This window comes from Passer domesticus, chromosome 2 (assembly GCF_036417665.1).
Source record: "Passer domesticus isolate bPasDom1 chromosome 2, bPasDom1.hap1, whole genome shotgun sequence".
NCBI lineage: Eukaryota > Metazoa > Chordata > Aves > Passeriformes > Passeridae > Passer > Passer domesticus.
In genome coordinates this window covers 59,860,316-59,881,481 of record NC_087475.1, presented here as the reverse complement: position 1 = coordinate 59,881,481, position 21,166 = coordinate 59,860,316, and positions in this window count along the sequence as shown.

Below are 21,166 nucleotides of genomic sequence, written 5' to 3'. Positions count from 1 at the left end.
ACTTTAAAGCATCAAAATCTTGTTAAAAGAATACAACCATCCATCCCATAAATGTAAGAACTTCAGTCATAACTCAGCAAACCCTATAAACAGATGTTCTTTTTATCTGTGCATATATTTAAAAATTCTGAGTCAACATGAGGTAGGCAGTTAAAGATCTGCTGGTCAAGAAGCCATGGAACATACAAAAAGCATTGGAACCAAATAAATGTAATCTGATAGCCACAAAATACACTTGTGTCTTCCTAGCCTTAGGATCTGTCTGCAGTTAATCAGATTTTCAGCCAGTTAGTGACATGGTTTTTCCACAAAGTGTTATTATACAATTGGCCAGGGCAGGGGCACAAGCCTGGATTTTATATAAGAAAGGGAAAGGAAAACAAAAAGAAAGGGCAGTTCTAGTTGCACCAACTTTGCAGAGTCTGGATTATTGCATGTACCTCATATTGAATATTGAATCTTACTTTATGAAAAAGTACTGCTTCCCAAACACAGTATATACCTTTTTCTACACTTCACTACAACCCATCATTAGGAATCTATGAAGCAGGAAAAGCAAAATTGACAGAAAGGATTCATTTTATAATACAACTAGACAGCATGTTCTTTCTCTCAAAACAAAATGAAACAATAATTGCAGTGTGAGCAGAACCTGCAGAACATAACCAGCTAACTCTAACTGAATGCTAGCTTTCCATTATTAAAGTGGATGAATTTGGCATTTGCCACTTCTTTTACCTGAATCAGCACATGAATTTGTCTTCTTCTGACTCAATTACCAAGCACTTTAGTTATAAATGACAGACAAACTGACAAGAACTCTTGCTCTACAAAGGTTTATTTTGAAGACACAAATAGTTTAAGTACAGATCTTTTCTCCAAGAACTTTCTTCTTTCATATTTATACAGGTATTCTAAATATAGTTAAATTGATTACCCCCAGTCAATGATAATCCTGTATTGGAAGAAATAAGAAAGGAAATCACCATTTTCCTCAAACTTTGTCAAAATCAAGCAAGTTGTACTAAAGAATTTAATGTCTTTAGCTTCATGGATCAGATTCAAACACAAAAATCCACTTCTGCTTCATGTATATGCAGACACAATGAGAAAATTAAGAAGAGTTTTTCCCACATTTTGTTGAATTTTGGATTGAGTTACAAGTCACTGAGTTACCAAGAATAGCACAAAATACATTGCCGAGAGTATAAGTTTGCAACCAGGTCACAAACCAATTGCCTTGCATTGGATGGATACAGGCTTTAAAATTCCATAAACATGATTCAGGGTTACAACAGATCTGTTTTGTCAAAAAGGCTCAACCACATGCCCCAAAGTGGAAGAGAGACAAAGGCAGGTGAAGGAACCTGAAGGGGTACTCTCTGCAGGTGTTTACTGGGAACAGTCTTTGTCTGGAGTGGCATGGGGACATGGAGCTGCAGTACCTTCCCCTCCCTCACTGCCACACTCAACACGGTGTGTTTTCCTCTAGCAAAATGCAGCAAAAATGGCAGTGTGGTAATGATGGAAGTGATAGCCTGGTTCCTGAGTAACTTAAGTTTTCCTCTAGTTTGTAACACATACAGAGTGTTTACAGCAGGACATAACTTCCAATTTGGCATCTAGCAGTGGCATTTATCAGGGTAAAGTAAAAATGGTTACAAAATGTTGGGGAAAAAAGCCAGCTTTCAAGTTAAAATCCCCAACAAAACAACAAAAAAACCCAACAGTTCAGAGCAAAACCTTGAAGTTTATATTTTTAGGTGAAATGTACTTAGCTTACATCTTGTTCCTAACAGAAATACCACAGCATAGTAAAAAAAGAAAATGTGTTACCTATGTGCTCTACTGTAGTCCTTCAATAGCAGTATAATTGCTGTTTAGTTAATAAGCTTAGGTGCCAGTGATAAGTGAATTTATATGTTGCATAATGATGATAATAGCTGGAAAAAACTTTGCCAAATGAAACAACAAAAAAGAAATATTACAGTCCAAATTGTACACAACTATTTTTTCCCTTTTAGTGCAATAAGGAATCGAATACTGTATAGTTATTTTCATCTCTATTCACTGTAAAATGAGAATAATAACTCTATATGATTCATGACAGATGCTGGTGACACCAAGTTACACACCTGTGGAGAGCAGGATGTTATAATCCCACTGTGATTAAGAAGATATATCCTTACTGTTCTGCAGTGAGGATGGATTGTTTATTTTTCCTATTAGCTCTGTAATTAATCACCCATGTTTGATCTGTGTGATAACAAATGGATTTAGTATCCAACATTGCTTAAGTAGCATGCTGGTTTGCACAATACCTATTGTTTCTTATTAAGAGATACCTCTGTAAAGGATGCTACAATTGTTTTCCCCCTTATATAACCTCTAATTAGTTGAACAGAAAATTGTACTGCTGTGAATAGAAAGTGTTAACCAGAGAAAATATATCTGTGAAAAAAATATTTTTGAGTTAGCATTCCTGCACTGAATAAATAATTTCCTTTTACATAATGCCTTAAACTACACTTTTACAAAGTGTTTTAAATAAGAACTAAACAAGCCTTAAAGGAATAAAAATCCTTATAGTTTGCTTTCTGTTGCAAGACTTCTTTGATGGAAAAAAGTTATATGTGGGTCAAATTACCCACAACTTAACTTACTATATCTAAACTTCGGAATAGTAGAGCTCTGGAAGAAGTGAATAGAACTTATGACCAACTGGGCCTAAAGTCAAGTGATTACTGGCTGTCAAAGTCCAATACTCTCTGACAAGGTTATTTTAGATATTCAACACATGGAGGGTGTTGAATTTGCTTACTTGTAGGTTATAGGTACTATGGGATTTCTGATTTAGCAGAGTAATATAAAATATATTGAAATCACAATGACAACTGTAAGTTACACTTAGCAAAATATAGTAATTGCAATACATAGTTCAATCATGCTACCAATGTAATTTCCATTATTGATGTCCATAATATTTTCACTATCATGACCCTGGGTGTTCTCAGTTGCTTGAAAGGATTATGTGGGTTAAAGCCAGCTCAAGCCCACTGTTCACTACAAAATTCTTTTTATAGTTGTCTACTTTTGATACATTATGTTGGGCTAAACTACTTATTCACTTTCCTTGTGCTGGGCATCTCTAACTTAGAGAGATGTTCAGACCCTTTTAACGAAGCCAGGGAGAAATACACCATCAGCTGACCAACTCAGCTGTTGGATAGCTAAAACAAAAGATGCTCTCCTGTCCCTTCTGTGCTGAGATACAACTCAGGCTTTTTGTAACAGCTGTGGTCAGTCACACCCTGCGTCATACTCTGAATTCTGTAGATGCATTTAGCTTTCTGAGCTTTCTTCACTTTTGGGGTTTTATTGGTCAGTCACATTGATGAAATATTCTGGATACTTACCTAACTTACATGAGGATCATGATGATAATGAGCTGGTTGTTAAGTAGCTGTTAAGATAGCAATTGAGAACTATTGGCTGTGGTTGTGTCATGACTTCTAGCCTACACCATGAAAAGGAACAAATTCATCTTTCCATGGATAGTGGGATAGGAACTTCTGAAGCTTGGCAAATCATTAAAGATTCTGTCTTTAAAATATGATATTCTGTGTGGTTTAGATCATCATGGTCAGATTATTTAGCATGTGCTGTCAGGAAAGGAAGCACTCATTATTCCGTTACTTTTGTCACCCACTTTGCATGATAGTGTTTGCTGGATGAATCTAATGAACTGGACTGGAATTTTATTTGGATGCTGTATTTATATGCTAGTTCGCCTCAAAATAGTGAGATTATTCCCAGACAGCTCTGGGATTTGCCTTTTTTCAAATGAAAACAAGGTAAAGAATTTTTTTTCTTAAGGAAAGATGTACAAAAGAAAGTTATTTACTGAGATTTTATTCCTTGTTTGTCTGATGCCTTTCTCAAGGAAATAAGGCAAAGACAGGGCATTAAACAAATGAAGCTGTGGTACATCAGCAGTACAGTCAAGTGGCTGTTTACCATCACAATTGCTGAGTCCACACACTTACCTTTCACATATCTCCTCTGTCCCCTGTCCCATGTATAAATTTGACACCAGTCTCCATCAGCTCATTTTCCTCCCATGCCTTGCTTTACATGCAAAAAGGATATGAGTGTTTCATGCTAAGAGAAATGTGGCTTGTCAGGGTTGGATCGGGGGAAGCAGAACCCTGGATGAGCTGTGGAGCTCATGAGACATCATGAGAGATACAGTGGTAGGGTGCTGGAGAGGGGAAGAGGAAGTCACTGACTCCCAAGTCAGTGTTTGGATTCAGAGATCAACATGCAAACACAAGACTAACTGAAAGTGGGGGTATGTCCTGGAAGGATTTGTCTCAGTGGATTTTTATTGCTTATGCTTAATCATAATTTCAACATCTACTCAAATGCATTTTGCTTTCCTGCATTAGAAAGGAATAGTTGTTGATATTTGCGCAATCCTGTGAGATAAGTTTGAGCTTGTTTCGTGAAGAGAGGGGTCTTTGGATTATCACTGAGACATATATATTTTTCCTTTATTGAAAATGTGGCAATTGTCAGAATTAACTGTGAACACAGACCATGAAAAAAACCCAAAAAACCCAGATCAAACAATGGGTACATAGAATTCTATCTTGAATAGCTAAGTGATATATTTTGATTAACATCTTATTTCTGAAAAACTGTGGGCAAAATTAAGATTGTAGGCCCACAGAGAAGTGACACTACCCCTTTAGATTCATCCATATTTCTAATCTGACTTGGTGCAGTGTTAAAATGTTTGAAGTGGAGCTCCTGCATTGCTCGTGAAGTGAAGACAAAATGATAACTATGGTGATATGATATTGACTTTTGCAAGTATAGGGCAAGAACCTTGTGCTGTCAGTATTTTTTCCATCATCCGCTGATAATGAAAAACCCACAAAATGTTTGGTTAACTGAAATGAGAATTTCAAGTAGACTTTCAAACATGGAATTTCAGGGTAAGAGGGGGAATTCACTGATAGCAGAAAAATAAAGAAAATATAATATTAAAATATATTATTCTCAGGAAAATGCTAAACTACTGCCATGAAACACCTTCAGAGTCACTGATGGCGTTAAGAAACCTGTTGTGTTTTTCAGATAGATGTAACTGGCAATGCAGTTACACTTGCCTAGATGAGATGGGTTATTGCATTCCTATTTAAGAGAAATTAAAAATATATTTATATTTGTAGTTTAGAAAACATGTCTATTAAATATATGGTTTTAAAACTGGGTTTTCAAAAGAAAAACATCAGTGGGATGACTTAAAGTTTTCTGAATACTTTATGGAGAACTGGGTATTTTTGTCACTGTCATGTTCTGTTTGCTTGTACTTTCTTCATTTCCTTGGCTCTTCAGGAAGGACTAGGAAATGATTTTCTTTCCTAGAGAGTCCAGAGAGATGCTTAATTCTCATGTCATTGCAATTTAGATACTGCTAGACTTGCTGACAGGTGTTTCAGAAATTCCTTTTGTGAATTGTACTATTGTTGGCATGCAGTTGCTTTACAGGACAGCTGAGCTGTTGCTGCTGCGTGGAAAAGTTAACGAGCGTTCTGTCTGTATCAGTGAAGATTCTCCCCAAATCTTTTGATGCTTCAAGGCCCCTACATGTCCCCATCTAGGGAAGTCCAGGGCTCCATCATACTATTGTCATGTCCATCTGCTGTATTGAAGAGTCTAAACAGTCAAATCAGCTGTGAGCTGTTATAAGACTAGATGCTTAAATTAAACACAGAGGGATGGGGAAAGAGCTCATTTATGGATGTGTATGGCCTAATTATCACTCTACTGCCAATGGCACTGCAGTTGAAACTGAGTAGAAATTTCCTGAGGAAAAATGAATTGTGTTGTTGGATTGGTTTTGCGTTTGGTTTTTTTTTTAACTTTTTCATAATAGTATGACATTTGATCACCTGTTTTAGAGTCCAAAACTTAAGTCAGCTGTCTGTCTTTTCCAAGACTTCTGGCATTGGAAAAGAGGCCTAAAAAGGATTGAGAAAGACACAGGGTTGCACATCCCAACAAGATCACTACAGCATAAAAAGCAGGAAGGCGTATTTCAAGAGGTAGTTCGGCAGAATACATGCATGAGTTGAATTTTTTGCATGGTCTTCTTCAAAATGTTAGAGCTGAAATACTAGCTATACTCAGTATATTCACAAGTGAAAATGACTCATATACAAATGCCTGGGAGCTATGGAGCCAGAAATAAACAGATTTTTTCCACTAAAAATCCTCTTTTCTTTTCTTTTCTTTTCTTTTCTTTTCTTTTCTTTTCTTTTCTTTTCTTTTCTTTTCTTTTCTTTTCTTTTCTTTTCTTTTCTTTTCTTTTCTTTTCTTTTCTTTTCTTTTCTTTTCTTTTCTTTTCTTTTCTTTTCTTTTCTTTTCTTTTCTTTTCTTTTCTTTTCTTTTCTTTTCTTTTTTCTTTTTCTTTTCTTCTTTTTTGTTTTTTCTTTTCACCAACACATTCAATTAGTGCCTTTGTTCATGTGTCTACACAAGAACTTATAGACTGAATGCTTCTGTAGAATTTCATAGCTAAAAATATTTCTTCCACGGAGTTATGAATATTTGAAAATGTATTTCTGCCACAGAGATGAACAACAATGCTATGCATTGCCCTGATGATCAGCAATCACTGCAATGCAATGGAAATAGTATTTTCCATCTGCAATGCTATGAACTATAAATAATTTAACATGTTATAAAGTGACTGAGATACCACAGATACTAGGAGGTGTTTTCCAGGAACGACTTCAATTTTACAGCAATTGTAATGTCATTTCTAGAAGCAACTTTCCCTAAGAACACAAGGACTCCAAGTAGTGACACTGACCAAGTGCAGATTAGCAGCTGATAAGCACTTACATACATACATACATGTCTCTCTAGATCACTGTGAGTGCAGAGGTATCCAGTGAAGACCCCAAACTGATCCAGGACTAAAATCACACTTCCAGCTCTGAATACCAGCATCTCATCTGATTTCTTAGAAGTTACCACTGTACCAAAGGGCTCATTAAGTCCAGCAGACCATCTTCCTGCCCATTCAGGAATGTTGTCCACAACATTCTCTGTGGTATATTTTCTGGTTTTTGACCTGTGTGGGTTTTGAAATTTCCACACAAAAATCATCACAATGTTACTTTGGGAGACTAAGTTCACGTCTCCTTGGGAAAATGTTGAACTAATTCCTTGCAGGAAAGTCAGTAGAGCAGCTCACCGCAACTGAAGTGTGACAGTGTCAAGGAAACACCCCACACTGATCAGGTAAGGGACTCCCTGGAAGTTCCACTCCCACCACCCCAGACTGACACTGCTGGAACCAAAGTCCTTTTGCAGAGGGTGGCTCCAGTGACCGACGTGTCCCCCTTGGCTCCTCACACACCCACTCTAGTCAGACCAGGTTTCCTCAACAGTTCAACCTCAGGTTTCCCAAGATAGATGTCTCTTTCCAAAGAGCCATTTATTCAGGATGCAATAATGCAGGAACAGCCCAAGCTGATGCCCCTAAGGAGGACATCAAGGAACACTTGGGCTTGTATATCCCCACATTCCAAGGCTGTTAAATTCTCAGCTCTTCTGACAGAATACTCAACTTTGCTGTACCTCTCATTGTCCATTCCCCTGGCTGAGACACAAGTTCCTGGGATATTTTTGATCTTTGCAGATCTTTGGGCCTGCACTTTATGACCTCTTGCTTTGGGCTCCGGCCACCTAGAGCTCAAACTGCAGCTTCCACTGCATCTGCACCCCCACCCCAAGCTACCTGAAATTAAGGTATTCCTTAACAGCAGCTTCAAATTTTATTGAAGCTAAGGCAAAATCAAATTAGAAGAGTTTCAAAAGAGGAATTTAACGGGTGGGTTGAACTAGTATAGAGCTGGAAGGTGAACAATAAATGGGAAAAAAAATCCCCCAAAATCACCCCACAACAACAGCAAAAGCAGTGCTCATTGCTGCTTATTTTTTATGCTAAAAAAAACTTACCAAACCCTCAAACTTTTATTGTGCCTTCATTTTTTTCTCTCTCAGGTCACATAATTACTTCTCACTGCTTGCTTGGGGATAGCAGAAAAAAATCCTTGAAGGATTTATACAGTGCCAGCTGATAAATCTTCATGAAGCTGTAATGTGAGCATTGACATTCTGGTCAGTGGAAATATTAAACCTTTATTCTTCAAATATATTGCTATAGGTAGGCAGTCACTCAGACTCTGGTACTCTCTGTGATCCATGCTCAGCTTTCTCAGATGAACAAGTGTGATGTAATTCAGATAGCTTAACAAATTATTATGCCCACCCAAATGTTACCACCTTGAGTGGAGTCTTTCAGTACGCCTACTCTATTTTAGTGGTAGGTATTACAGGTTATTGTAACTATCTTTGTCCTTAGAAATTATCTCCTAGATATGATTCAGCTGTTAATGATAACGTTCGACACGTTATTTGAGTTACAGTCAAGGCACAGTATAATTTTGGCTATTCACTTTGATATGCTAGTAGATGCAATCTAAAAGCCCTGGAAATACTTTGCAGGATTATGTTCTTTTAGCACTGACTCTTCTTAAAATCATATGAATAATCCTTGTTCACAGCCATGGACACTCATAGAAAGAATTTTTTAAGTTGGTGTGCCTGAAAGTACTTATAGATATGTCTTTTTTTGGTTTTTTTAACAATGAAGGTTTATTCATATCCATGCACTTAGTTTGAATGTAATGTCAAAAAACCCCTTAAGTATTAAAGAAACTTCTTGCACCAAAATCTTAGCTGTGGGAGATTTAATACAATCCATGTTTCAGAAATATTCTTACTGACTCAGGAGAGGACAAGCTAGAGTTTTCTAAGGTTCCTTAAAGGGTTCCTAATCCTCCCTGTTTAATACCCCTGCTTAAATGGCTGCTTTGCTCCCCTTGTGTTTGTGAGAAGTGTCACTGGCTATGTATGCCATCATCTTTCTGCCTACGTGAGTGATGATTTTTTAAATGGATGGAAGAAGTTGCATTGAGAGGCCAATTCTACATTTATTAAAATGGCTTCTACATTTATTAAAATACATTTCAAATGAGGCACAAGAAAAACTGATAAAAGCCAAACAAAAATTAGTCAAATAAATCAGTCCACCAAAATAAAGTACGGTAGAAAAGGATTCGCAAATCTTTCCTGTCTGATCCTTGGTTTTAGATGGGGATATTTTGTGAGACCCCAAAATCTGCAAGACTAGGGTTACTCTCTGATTAATAGTTTTCAGTATCGCCATTGGCACAGACTATTCATTCAGTGACTGCATCAAAAGTGTCACACGCATAACTTGACTTGGTTAAGCTACATTCGCCAACTAAGTACCATGTAGCCTCTTGCTCTAATTCCTCACCCTGCCCAGTGGGATGGGGAGGAGAATGGGAAAAAGAGTTAAACCCACTGGGGAAACAGTTTAATAGTTTAAATAAATAAATAGAATGTGATGATGATGATGATGATGTTGTGGTAACCATAATTGTAGCGAAAAGGGAGTCAACAAAAGAGAGAAAGAAAACAAGAAAACTACAGAGAAATAAGTGATGTGCTGTACAATTGCTCTGACTGATGCCCAGCCCACACCCGAGCAGTGATCAGCCCATCCTAGCCAACTCCCCCCAGTTTATATACTGATACCATTGATGCCTATGGTATGGAATATCCCTTTGTCCAGTTTAGGTCACCTGGCCCAGGTGTGCTCCCAGCTTCTTATGCACCTCCTCACTGGCACATCATAGGAAACTGAAAAGTCCTTGACTTAAAGTAAGCACTGATGAGCCACAGCTAAAACATCAGTGTGTTATCAACACATTTTTCTCATTCTAAGTCCAAAACACAGTACTGTGCCAACTACTAGGAAGAAAATTAACTCTATCCCAAAACCTAATGACAAAACCAGGATATAAAGAAAGGTCAGTTCTTTGCTAATTTTGCTATCGCTCACTGTCATTCTGAAAACTGTTCAGGGTGGAGGCCTTCAGCTGCTAATAGAAGAGACATGAGGCAATTTTAGTATCTTGTGGGTCACATCCTTTATGGTGATCTTTACTTGAACTCATAGGACTTCATGTTCAAAATAAATGGTTTTTTCTTTTTTTTTTATAGAAGGCTGCACAACCATGCAGAAATGTCAGCAGTTTTGCTGTGGCTTTTCCTACCCATTTCAATTTCATACATTATGAGGAAACAAACCTCATAATGTTGAATTTCTTATGAAAATAAATATATGTGGGAATAAACTCCAGTGGCATTATCCTGTTGCTGTTGCAGGGCCATGGGGGCTTTGATAGTTCAATTGTACCTGCTGGTCTCCCGAGGCCTCCCCTAACCCTGTCACAGTGCAGGACACCATGGCAGCCCCCAGGTCTGTCAGGGCCTGCCCCAGCAGTGCCACAACAGGGCGAGGGCAGTGGGACAGGACCTGGCTGTCAGGCACTGCCCTGCTGGGGAACACCCCTGGAGGTCTCCATAGCACTTGGCCCCGTGGAGACTCCAGCATATGCTGCATCCTGACAGCTGCCATCACACCTACTCACTGCTAAGAAATAAACCCACCACATACATTATTGTACAAGGAACACACCCTGAGGGCCATTTGCTGTCTCTAAGGGCAGGTGTTAGGGCCTCCTGAGCTTTGCATGTTTCAGCTATATCACCTCCTGAAACATAGTCCCTGTTGTCAAGCCTCTGGCTTAGGACTCCCCTTTTTTTTTTTGCTTCCACCATAACATGTGTTGGTGCTGTCTGGGAGAGCACTGGTAGCCCAGACCAAAGCTGCACACAGAAACCTGTTACCTGCGACACTACAGTTCACCACATGGATTTTTTTGGGTATTAATATCAATTTTATAGTGTAATTTAGCTGTATATGCAAATTGAATGCTCCTGAAGAGAGTCATTTTAATAAAAATAAAGGCCACTACTAACGAATGCTTAATGTGGTGATGTAACTTTCAGCTTTAGAAGAAAAGTGAATTCCCTAGCGATGGTGATAGAAATGACAAGTTGAAGCTTATAAGTGTCTTCTACATTCAGTAAAACTAGCAAACAACAGGGTGGAAGTGAAACTTATATACCTTGGAAAATTTGGCTGTTGATTCATGGAATCTCCTACTAGGCTTCCAGCCTAGTGTGGTCATAAATGTCTTCATATGGGCTAACTAGTCTTTCTCTAGAGGCTTTTCTTCTCCTCCCTGTTCTCACATGGAGGACTTCAAAGTATTTCCTATATCTGTTATTACTCTTGCCATGATCTCCTTAGAGAATGAATCACTACAGAGGAGCCAGAGAAAAGTGATTGATTGAGGAGACACAAGTCTTGCCAGATCTGTAGGTAATGTTTCCCTGTCTCTGTTTTAGAGACAGGAAACCTCTACTGCCTCCATTTTGCAAGAAATTTCTCCTACACGTTGAAAGGAAAACAGCAGAAAAGTACTGGATAGAGAAATGCTGCTCTCCATTGACTTCAAAATGGTTTTAAAAATTGTAACTATTCTGAAGCCAACATTTTTATTGAAAATCAATCTACTTTTCCCTTTGCCTAAACTGGACTCAAAAGCCACTTCTAACTGCAGTCCTCTCATACATGTGATAATCCAGGAAAGCCCACTGGTCAAGCTCTAGACAATTCTGTAGCTGAAATTCAACTGGTATTTAAAAATTAGAGTCTGACCCGTCATAGGTGGGCTTTCATTTGCAAGTGAGTATTTTGATGTTCTACTTGTCCCATCTTACTTGGCATTGTAACTCAACAGGTGAAAATTACAGATAGACTCCTGTTCAGTTGGGCAGAATATTGCTGTTAAAAAATTTTACAGAAGATTACATTCTATTGTGGATCTTCATGGTTTAGTTTAGCAGGTCACGTATGTTGTTGATCTCCAATGTGTTCTCAAGAAACCAGGATAAATTATTATTTGTCCATAAAAGAAGAGAAAAACTGCTGATTTTATTCTCACTCTAACATTAAATTATCAATCAGAATTGCAAAGCTATGTAACGCGAATATACATTATCTTTATGGTTCTTGGCAATTTGTCAATGTTCAAAAGAAAAATCAGGGAAGAAGCATTAGACATGAAATGGACATACTGGAAAATAATTGCACTCTTTGTGGAAGTGAAATGTTCTTTTTCTTTAAATGCAAACTCACAGGGTTAAAAGTTGTGATTTAAGAGCCCACCAAAGTTAGGATTTCAACAAGAGCTTCTGCCAGTATGTCAGAGACTGAAAATGTAGCTAATGTTTAGGATCCATATAGTTCTTCTAGAGGCATGTAGCTATTTCATAGCTATATGGTTTTTAAATAAGATTCTGATAAAATACAATTATGCTAATTAGGAGGATATGCTAACTGCTCACCAAAGCTTTCTCAAAACTATAAAGCCCAAGAAAGTTAGCCCTGGACTGTGGTCAGTGTTCAGATACTTTTTGATTGGGTTCTAAATCTCATCTCTTTCTACTTATAATTTAGTAAAAGAAGTAAAATGGAAGCTTTCATTAACAGGAACTAGCTTATTGTGAGGAAACATTTTATATAGATAAGCATGAATGACATAATTTACAGCTGGAAATGTGATGGGCCAGCCTTGGGCTCATCCCATCCTGAATTTCCTTGACCTGATGAGTGAACTGGATTATATATTACCATCCTTTGTACTTTGTGATGTTTGAAAACTTATTTTCTAAAACAGACTCCTTTGATACAGCTGATATTGCACGTTACAATTTCATAGCATTCTGCCAGGGAAAATTCAGCAACTAAAGTAATAATAGGTCCCCTTGCACTGTTTTCTGGGTTTTCGTCTTTAAAACTGATTTAAAAAAAAAAATCTGATTCATCTGAACCAAAAAAAAAAAAAAAGGGAGACAGGAAGAAGTCCACTTGAAGTGGAAAGTAAGAAAAGTAAATAGGGTTTATTCCCCCGAGACTGGTTTTGAGAAGTTAGAAAGAAGATCACAAAACATTACCTTAGCTATCATTTGAATACAGAGAGGCTGAGATTTTGAAAAGCCTGAAAAATTAATTCTTGCCCTGAGCTGAAGCAAAACCTGTTCACCATTTTAAGCACTGCAGTGATTTCATAATAATTTCATATTTTCCTACTGTGGTAGTACTTTAGGATTATGTTATTTGCATTTTGTTATACACACAGCCAATATAAGAATGGATGATTATTATGACTTTAAAATTTCCACAACTATATAAAACTTTGCCTTCGATAGGCTTCTAATGTAAATTATAAAAGCTACTGTAACCACTGAGCTATGATAATTTATATTAGCCAAAGGCTACTGTTTGGATAAAACTTTAAGAAAGAGGAAAAAAACCCCATTCTTCTAGTAAATTGCTTTAATATTCCTGTCACAAATGGGCAAATAATTTGTTAAGGGATGAAATTACAAATACATAACAGAGCTTTGAATTCTACAAAGATTCTTCAGTCCACTTTTTCATACACTTGATTAATTTCTTAAAATTCAGAAACTATTCTTATAAACAGTCTTAATTATTATGTGCAAATCACCCTAACTTTGAATCTGATCATAATGATAGTTATTTTGGTGTATCTCTTACTTCTGCTTCTCTCCTGAATTGACATTTATGTTTGACAATGACATGGTAGACTTCAGAATTATGTTGGTATAACCAGTGAAGTTTGGATCTGGATTTTTTTCACTCTGAAATCCTTTGCAACACTAATGAAACTAATCTTAGCCCTCAGGAGATGGACTGCATAGTAAAATTTCAAATAGTAACTGATTTCTTTGGGTTGAACAGATGAATGACTATATAAGTTGCATTCTTCAAGGGACAATTCAAGGGCTAATGCTGTTCCATGTCTTCATTGGTTAGGTGATCAGCGGAAGGGAGGCACCATCATTGGGTTTACACAACCCAAAACTGCTGCAAGTAGTCTGTACACTCATGGCAGGGCTCTCACTGTGAGGGACCCTGAGAAGATGAAGGACAGAGCTGATAGAAGCTTCACGAAGGACAGCAAAGACATTAATTTTACTTCATATATGACTATTTATAGAGTAACTTTAATCTGAGAAGCATTTCTCCATTTAATTTCATTGGAAATTCAATTAACTTATATACAAATCCCACCTGACTCAGACATATATATAAACAGAGTTGTAGAAGAGGTTGACCTCGTTCATCTTTTAAAATTTACAGTTTTGAAAGATGTATAAATGTGAACTCTTTTGGTTTTTTAATTACCTATCCTATGATGTGCATTAGCAACTCTTAGGCAAACGTACTGACTCCTGTGCCTGCAATGATAACTTGAGAGATTTCTTTCTTTCTAATTCAAGTTTACTAGCTAATTTTCAGCTAGGATAAATCACCACTTCTCTACTTTCTGTTCTTATGAACTGAGCTGAATTTTGCCTTGCACTTCTTTCAAATTCAGTAATTTAATTTTTTTTTTAAAGTTCAAAAACTTTAAGGTCACATAATACTATGTCTATAGTGATCTTATTTAAACCTGCTGCAAACTATTCTCTGCTATCTCCCTCCAGTTCCTGCAGTCTGAGAGAGTCTACTTTCTCAGTTTGGGATGCAATTCACAGGAACAGCTGTCCTCAGGAGATTTATACTATTCTGACTGTTGGCAAGAGCTGCCCTGTTAGTCTAATTAATTTTTCTAAAAGATAACCATGAGCAATACACAGCTTGATTTATAAAGAATAAATATTACTAGGCTCATTTTATTTGCTTTGTATTGCACAGAATTTTTAAGTTTGTGAGTGAAGGGAAGTGGCAGACGCATTGTAGTTTGATTTTAGTAAAGCTTTCAAATCTCTTGCAAAATCTCACCCTCAGATTAATTTGTGGAGACTTGGGTATGAATACTGATACATGGATTGAAAAGGGGCTGAATAACTTTTGGTGGAGATTTTTGATAAGCAGCAAATAATAGGGCAGCAAGGGGGATTCTTAGAGGCTACCCAGCAGACCTCCTGGGTCTGCATATCTTCAGTAATTCAGAGGTGGATATCAGCTACAGATAGCGAAATGCTCAGATGACATTTAACCGAGATAGGCTGTGAAATGTATGGAGATGTGTTGATTTGGCAGTCTGAGGACAGAAGAATATAAATTGATAGCACAACTGAGCAGCAAATAAATAAATTAGGCTAAATTGATTTCAAGATGCATGTTCGTTTTACAGCTCAGAAAGGTAGGACAATTTGTATAAGGGTAGCCTGATGCATGGAGCATTGCCTAGAGGTCTGGATGCTGCATTAACAAACACATTCATAAGTTGAAGACCATTCAAAGGAGACAACAACAATTAGAACAAGGTGACTGCAACTGATTTACAGTGAAACATTAAACATGAAGTTAAATGTTTTATCTTTCATCATTTCATCCATAGAAGAAGATGAATGAATGATACGTATTTGAGCTGGAATCAGAATCCTGAAATACGAACTTCTCTGAATGTATGGAATTTCATAGCAAATTTCTTGTCTGAAGTTTCTAGTCAGAGAAGAAATACAGAATTGAAAATTGTTATTCATAGGAGATGGTATTTCACTTTTTTTTTTGTAAACAATCTCTTTTTAGTTTATATTTATGAACATAGGACTATGTGGTTAGAAACAAAACATGCTAATAGGAACATGACTTAAAGTACAAATTGAATTATATGGATTCAAAAATGTAATCTTTGTTAGTTACAGTTGTGAGCACAAATAAATTGCTTAGAAATGTAGCAGGTAAAATCTTATTTTTAATTTACATAAGCAAGCACTTTAGAAGATTGCCTTCACCAGATGTGTGAAGTTTAGTCTTCCCTAAGATTCAATAAAATGCAAATACAACCAGCTTTCATCACATTTTGTAAACATTAAAATTAAGATAGTAGGAAAAGAACAAAAATAGAATATTTATCTTTTGGAACACCTTATTTTCAACCTGAGTCTAGGATGAGTGGTATCACACCATCATGTGCCTCATTTAAAGGGCTTTTAAATATAAGGAAGTATGGTAACTCACAAGTTTAACTGAAATAGTTTCTCTCTTGAGGATTCAATCACCAGTTGATTTACTGTTGCCTGTTTAATCATATTACAAACTACTTCAACAAGATGCTTGTGTAATTGCCTTCTTAGCAGAAAAGGATAAAAAGCATACCTTGCAATTTTGGTTGCATTAAACAGGACATTACAACCCTACAAACACCAAAATGTTTGTCAGCATTTCCATTATCAACCCCTATTTTCAGGAATTGAAATGATGTCCATAAAAATGTTATACTGGCTAAAAATTCTGATATAATGTCTCCTTCTGGAAACAAACTTCCTCTTCTCCTCCTCTTCCTCCCCAGCTAATATTTTAGTTTATAGTGTTGTTTTGTTGGGGTTTTTTTTTGTGGGCCAAATCCAGGTTTTCCTTTTACTCTGTATCTCTTATTTATTGCAGAGTAGCTACAAGACATAAAATTTTATCTTTATAGACATCACTCAGTATGTGTGTGATACTATTTCTGTTTTCTTATGCAGAATCTTAAAATTTCAAGGACATTTAGAAAAAGGTGAAATAATTATGAGTTGTGTTAAATTGTGTGTTTTTCAATAAGCTCAGCTTTCTTAACAAGTAAGGCAAAAAATTATTCCTATCTGAAAAAAGAAAGCTATATGAGGAAAAAAATATAATCTTTTTGTATTAGTTTATTAGTTTTGTAGTCTATTTTGCCTGGTAGCACATTATAATGAATGCCTACTCTTGCTTGCCTCAGGTATGTGAAATAGTTAAGATGATGATCACTGAAACATTCAAATATTATTTGAACACAACGTTTTGTGTTGCTGCATTTTTTTGTTTTATTTAATTTGTATTTTATTACAGTTTTTTTTTTTTCTTTTTAGAGAAGAAGGAGAGGGAGTCAGGTAGTAACGAAGTGAGGAGAGAAAGAATGACAAAGACAGAAATCACTCTACAGAGACCCTGGAGAAAGCCTTCATTGAAGGAGACACCCCTCATGCTTTGAGTCATTGCCAGGCCTGGAAGGAAGGAATCCATGAATTTTTGTAAACAGTTTTTCAGTCCCTGGGGAAGGTCTGGTTTTCATTGGTGAAATAAATGTAGAAACTGTTATCTCTTTTGTTTGGTCTTGGAAGCAAATCTTCCTGTCAGAGTTCCTTTTTGTCAAAACTCCATTGTTACTGTATGCTAGTGCTCCCTCTCACCTTCTGGAAAGGCTTCAGAAGAACTGTTAAATTCCTGGAAAAGAACCCACCTGCCGTGGATGTGAGGATCTCAAGCCTGAGCAGATACCACTTGCCTTTCCTTACATTCAGCAAATGCATATGAGAAAACTGTAGTGCCTTTCCTCCTAAATACTTCTACAACATGTAGCTGATTGCAGCTTTCCCTTTCAAAAGTGATCTGCTTTCCTCTTTATTTTCTTTAATTTCCTGTATATACATTTTCCAACCCCTAGCTGGCTATGACAACATCTTAAGAATCTGTAATACTAACTGCCCATTGAAATCAATTGTGCAAAAAGGGCTTGAAAAAAAGGTGGCAATACCCCTTATTTCTGCTTGTTTAATTTCTGACAATCCATAAATGATACACACAACTCTCAAACTCTTTCTCAATCTGTAAAGATGCTTTCAATATGTCTAACACTGTCTTTGAATTACTGTGTAAATATTAATTTAGCATAAAATTTCCTCAGTGGAAAATTACTGTATTCTCCAATTTGCTCTAAAACCAAAGAGGAGTTGAGGAATATCTGCTATTCTCCCCCTCTGTAGCCTGTAAATTCAAAACAAGTTTGACTTTGGTGCTGATTTATGATGGAGTGAATCTTCTAAGCTGATATTTAACCATTTGAACAATGGAGTCCAGCATCCAAAGTGCAAGTCTCCACAGTTCTGCAGCCCCTACTCCACTGGTTGCCTTTCTACTTCGTATTTTTCTTCCTTTTCCATTTTGACTGTTTTGTTGGTTTTGAACTTGGAAACCTTCTGCATGCTCAGATTCCAAAACCAGCTTGGTCTGTTTTTGAAATTTTTCAATGTCACTGACTTTTATATTTGTCCATTTCAAAAATAACTTTTCTTTAAACTTCAGGAAAGGCATCTATCTCCTTTTTTTCCCTCTCCCAGGATGAAGCCTAACAAACCATTATCCAGTCATTTGGGTGGTGCAAATAGCACCACAATCTTTTGCTTACAGTTGCCTCTCAATTCCTTTTTATGACAAAAAGACAATGCCCAGTTCATGAAACAATAAAATATGGCATGCGATTCTCACTCTGGCAGTCTGAATATCTAGAACCTGCACATTCATATCTAATGTAAAGTGAGGCATCTGTCTTTTGTTTGATTCACATGTAGGAATTTTTAAATTCTTTTAAATTTTCCTGAATTTTCTGGTTTGTAATGATTTACAGCACGGAGGTTTCTTGGTCAGGACAGTCCTACAACCACTGCTCAAGCTTGTGGTGCTTTTTCTCTTTGAGATTTATAGAGCTGCAGGTGGTAGCAAAGTATCTCTTCAGCCTGATAACCTTTTTCTCTGTTCCACACTAATCCTTCTTGCCATCCTGTACCACTGTGTACAGTCAGTAAGAAGACTCCTTCCTACAGCCACAGGTACATCATCCATTGATTATTGAGTGGAAAATGGAAGAAATTTCTTTGTGTTCATAAGTTATGTTAGGCCATGCTAAGAATTTTTTTACACCATCTTTTATGTTGGTAACAAAGATAAAGGTAGGGTAAACATTTTTCAGCATTTGTTTCTAGGTGGCAATTACAAATATTAAAATAACTTTGTGGGCAAGGACTTTTTTATCTACATATCGGTATTAAGAATACATTTTATCATACTTTGTGGTATTCCCTAGTACTCCATGAGAGGAGAATAATTCCCTAGTACCAGAGGGAAGAGTAATGCTTTTTCCAACATTATTGTAATATTTTTTTAGAAAGTATCACAAAGGATGTTGATTAAAAACAAAAAATTGGCTCGGATCTTTATCTTAAAGATAAAGATTTCCATTTATAGAAATAACTTAGTCCTTCATCCCCGTTCCTACCTGTGGATGAGACAGTGCTGAAAGGTGTTTGAAACAACATTGATGACGCTATTTAATAAAGCAACAATAGTGTCCTTATAGATTCTTATGTGCTATTGCACAATGTTTCATACACAATGCCTTTGACATTTTTTGTATGTTTACTTGGACACTCCAAATTCTTGATACTGTGGCTTCCACTCTTGTAGCCCTGTTGTTTCATTCTCATGTGCTGCTATGAAGACTGTGAGGTAAGGGGCTTAAAATTGTTGTGCTCATTGAAGACATAACACAAGATGAGACAGGGATGTGGATTAGCTGGGGACTTTATTCAGCTTTTCTGTGTCCAAAATCAGTGCCCTTTGTCAAAAGATGGAGCTGTTGAAACTATTTTTGCACTAAGTTACATCAGGAAACTAACCTCTGCAGCCTCTAAGCCAATATAACATACAGCAGATTGAATTTAATGTGAGTCTTGCAGCTAAAAAACCTACACGGAGATTTGAAAATTGACTGCTACATGCCTGAATTCCATTCATAAAAGGAAAGGTTAAAATTAAACTCTCTAGTATGTATTTGTCCAAAATTAAAGGCTTGTAAGTTCAAAGTCTGCAAGCCACCATAGAAAACAATTGCCTACAAAGCTGGTGCCAGAAATCTGCACAGTAGCCAAAACCACCTGCTTTACATGGTGTGAACTCTCCTTGTTTTAGATATAAAGCCAGTTCCACACTGAAGAGCCATAAACTCCAAAAAATTATTGTAGTCTGAGGAAGGCTGTTAAAAGTCAGCTTGCACTACCCTGGAAAATCCCCTTCTGGGAATGGAAAAAAATAATTGAAATTAGTTCAGCTATCCGTAGGTCTAAGCGATGGCTACAAGAAATCCATAGTTCAGGATGGCAAAATGAAAATTCTGTAGTGGGTGATTAAGAAAGCAGGGGCCATCTACAAACATTGTAAGGACCTTGGCCTTCCATTCAGGTTGTGAAGAGTTCAGAAAAACTGTTTCAGCAAACCAAGCTGTTTCTAGTCACCTTTCCTAACCCAAAGGTGTCCTGCATTTAAGCACCAGAGGTTTCAAGTGTGTCATCACAGGCATCACAGCTGTCAGGGACTGCTTTAACAAAAACATATATTAAATACCCGGGCCTTGGGGTATGTAGGGCATGGGTGAAGTACTTGTTCCATTAGAGAGTTACACATGACAACCCAAGGCGCCAAATTACTCAGGTTTTTTTTTAGGGTTTTTTTGTGATTTTTTTTTTGTTTGTTTGTTTTTCTTCCTGGTAGAAGCCCCTTTCAGTCCTCACTTGAAAATAAAGAGCAAATGAAATAAATAGTCCAATGAAATTTATGAATTCCTTCTTCAGAAGTCATCATTTTCAAATTGGTGGAAAAGCTGTGTCAGTTACTGCATTTTAGGCTGAGCAGAATTCAGGTCAATTCATTAGCCAAGGAAAGTACTTTTGCTTCCTCTCTGTTCACTTAAGTTTGCATTTACTTCATTTTTAAAGCAACAAAATGCCTAGGTTTGCTCATCTATGGCTTCTTGGTGACATGGTGTAAAGACACAGCAGGAAAAATGAATGTGTTCTGGAGCTTGTGGGAGGTTAGTAGTCAAAATTAGTGTTTAATTTGTATTAATGGGAAGCAGTTATACATTTCTGTGTGTTGAGATAGAGTCTAATGAGAGAGACAAAATAATAAGTCCCCTGGGCTCTCCTTGTGTTTTCCCACAAAGCACCCACCACAAAAGATTTTTATTCCATTTCACAAATAACTTTAAGTTAATGTTTGAAAATATTTATGTTTTGAAATGCCAGCTCTCCTCCTGTTTACCTGCTATTTAGGCACATTTTAATAATTGTATTTAGTAATTTCCAAATACTGAATATGCTCCTAGGGTAACATATCTTTCCTACCCTACCCATCCTAATGTCTCAAAAAATAAAATTAGGTTTATAAAGGTCTTTTTCCCCCACTAAAAAAAAAAAAAAGGCATTTTTGAACAATTTGTATTAGTAACCAAATCTCATTCTTTTGAATTCT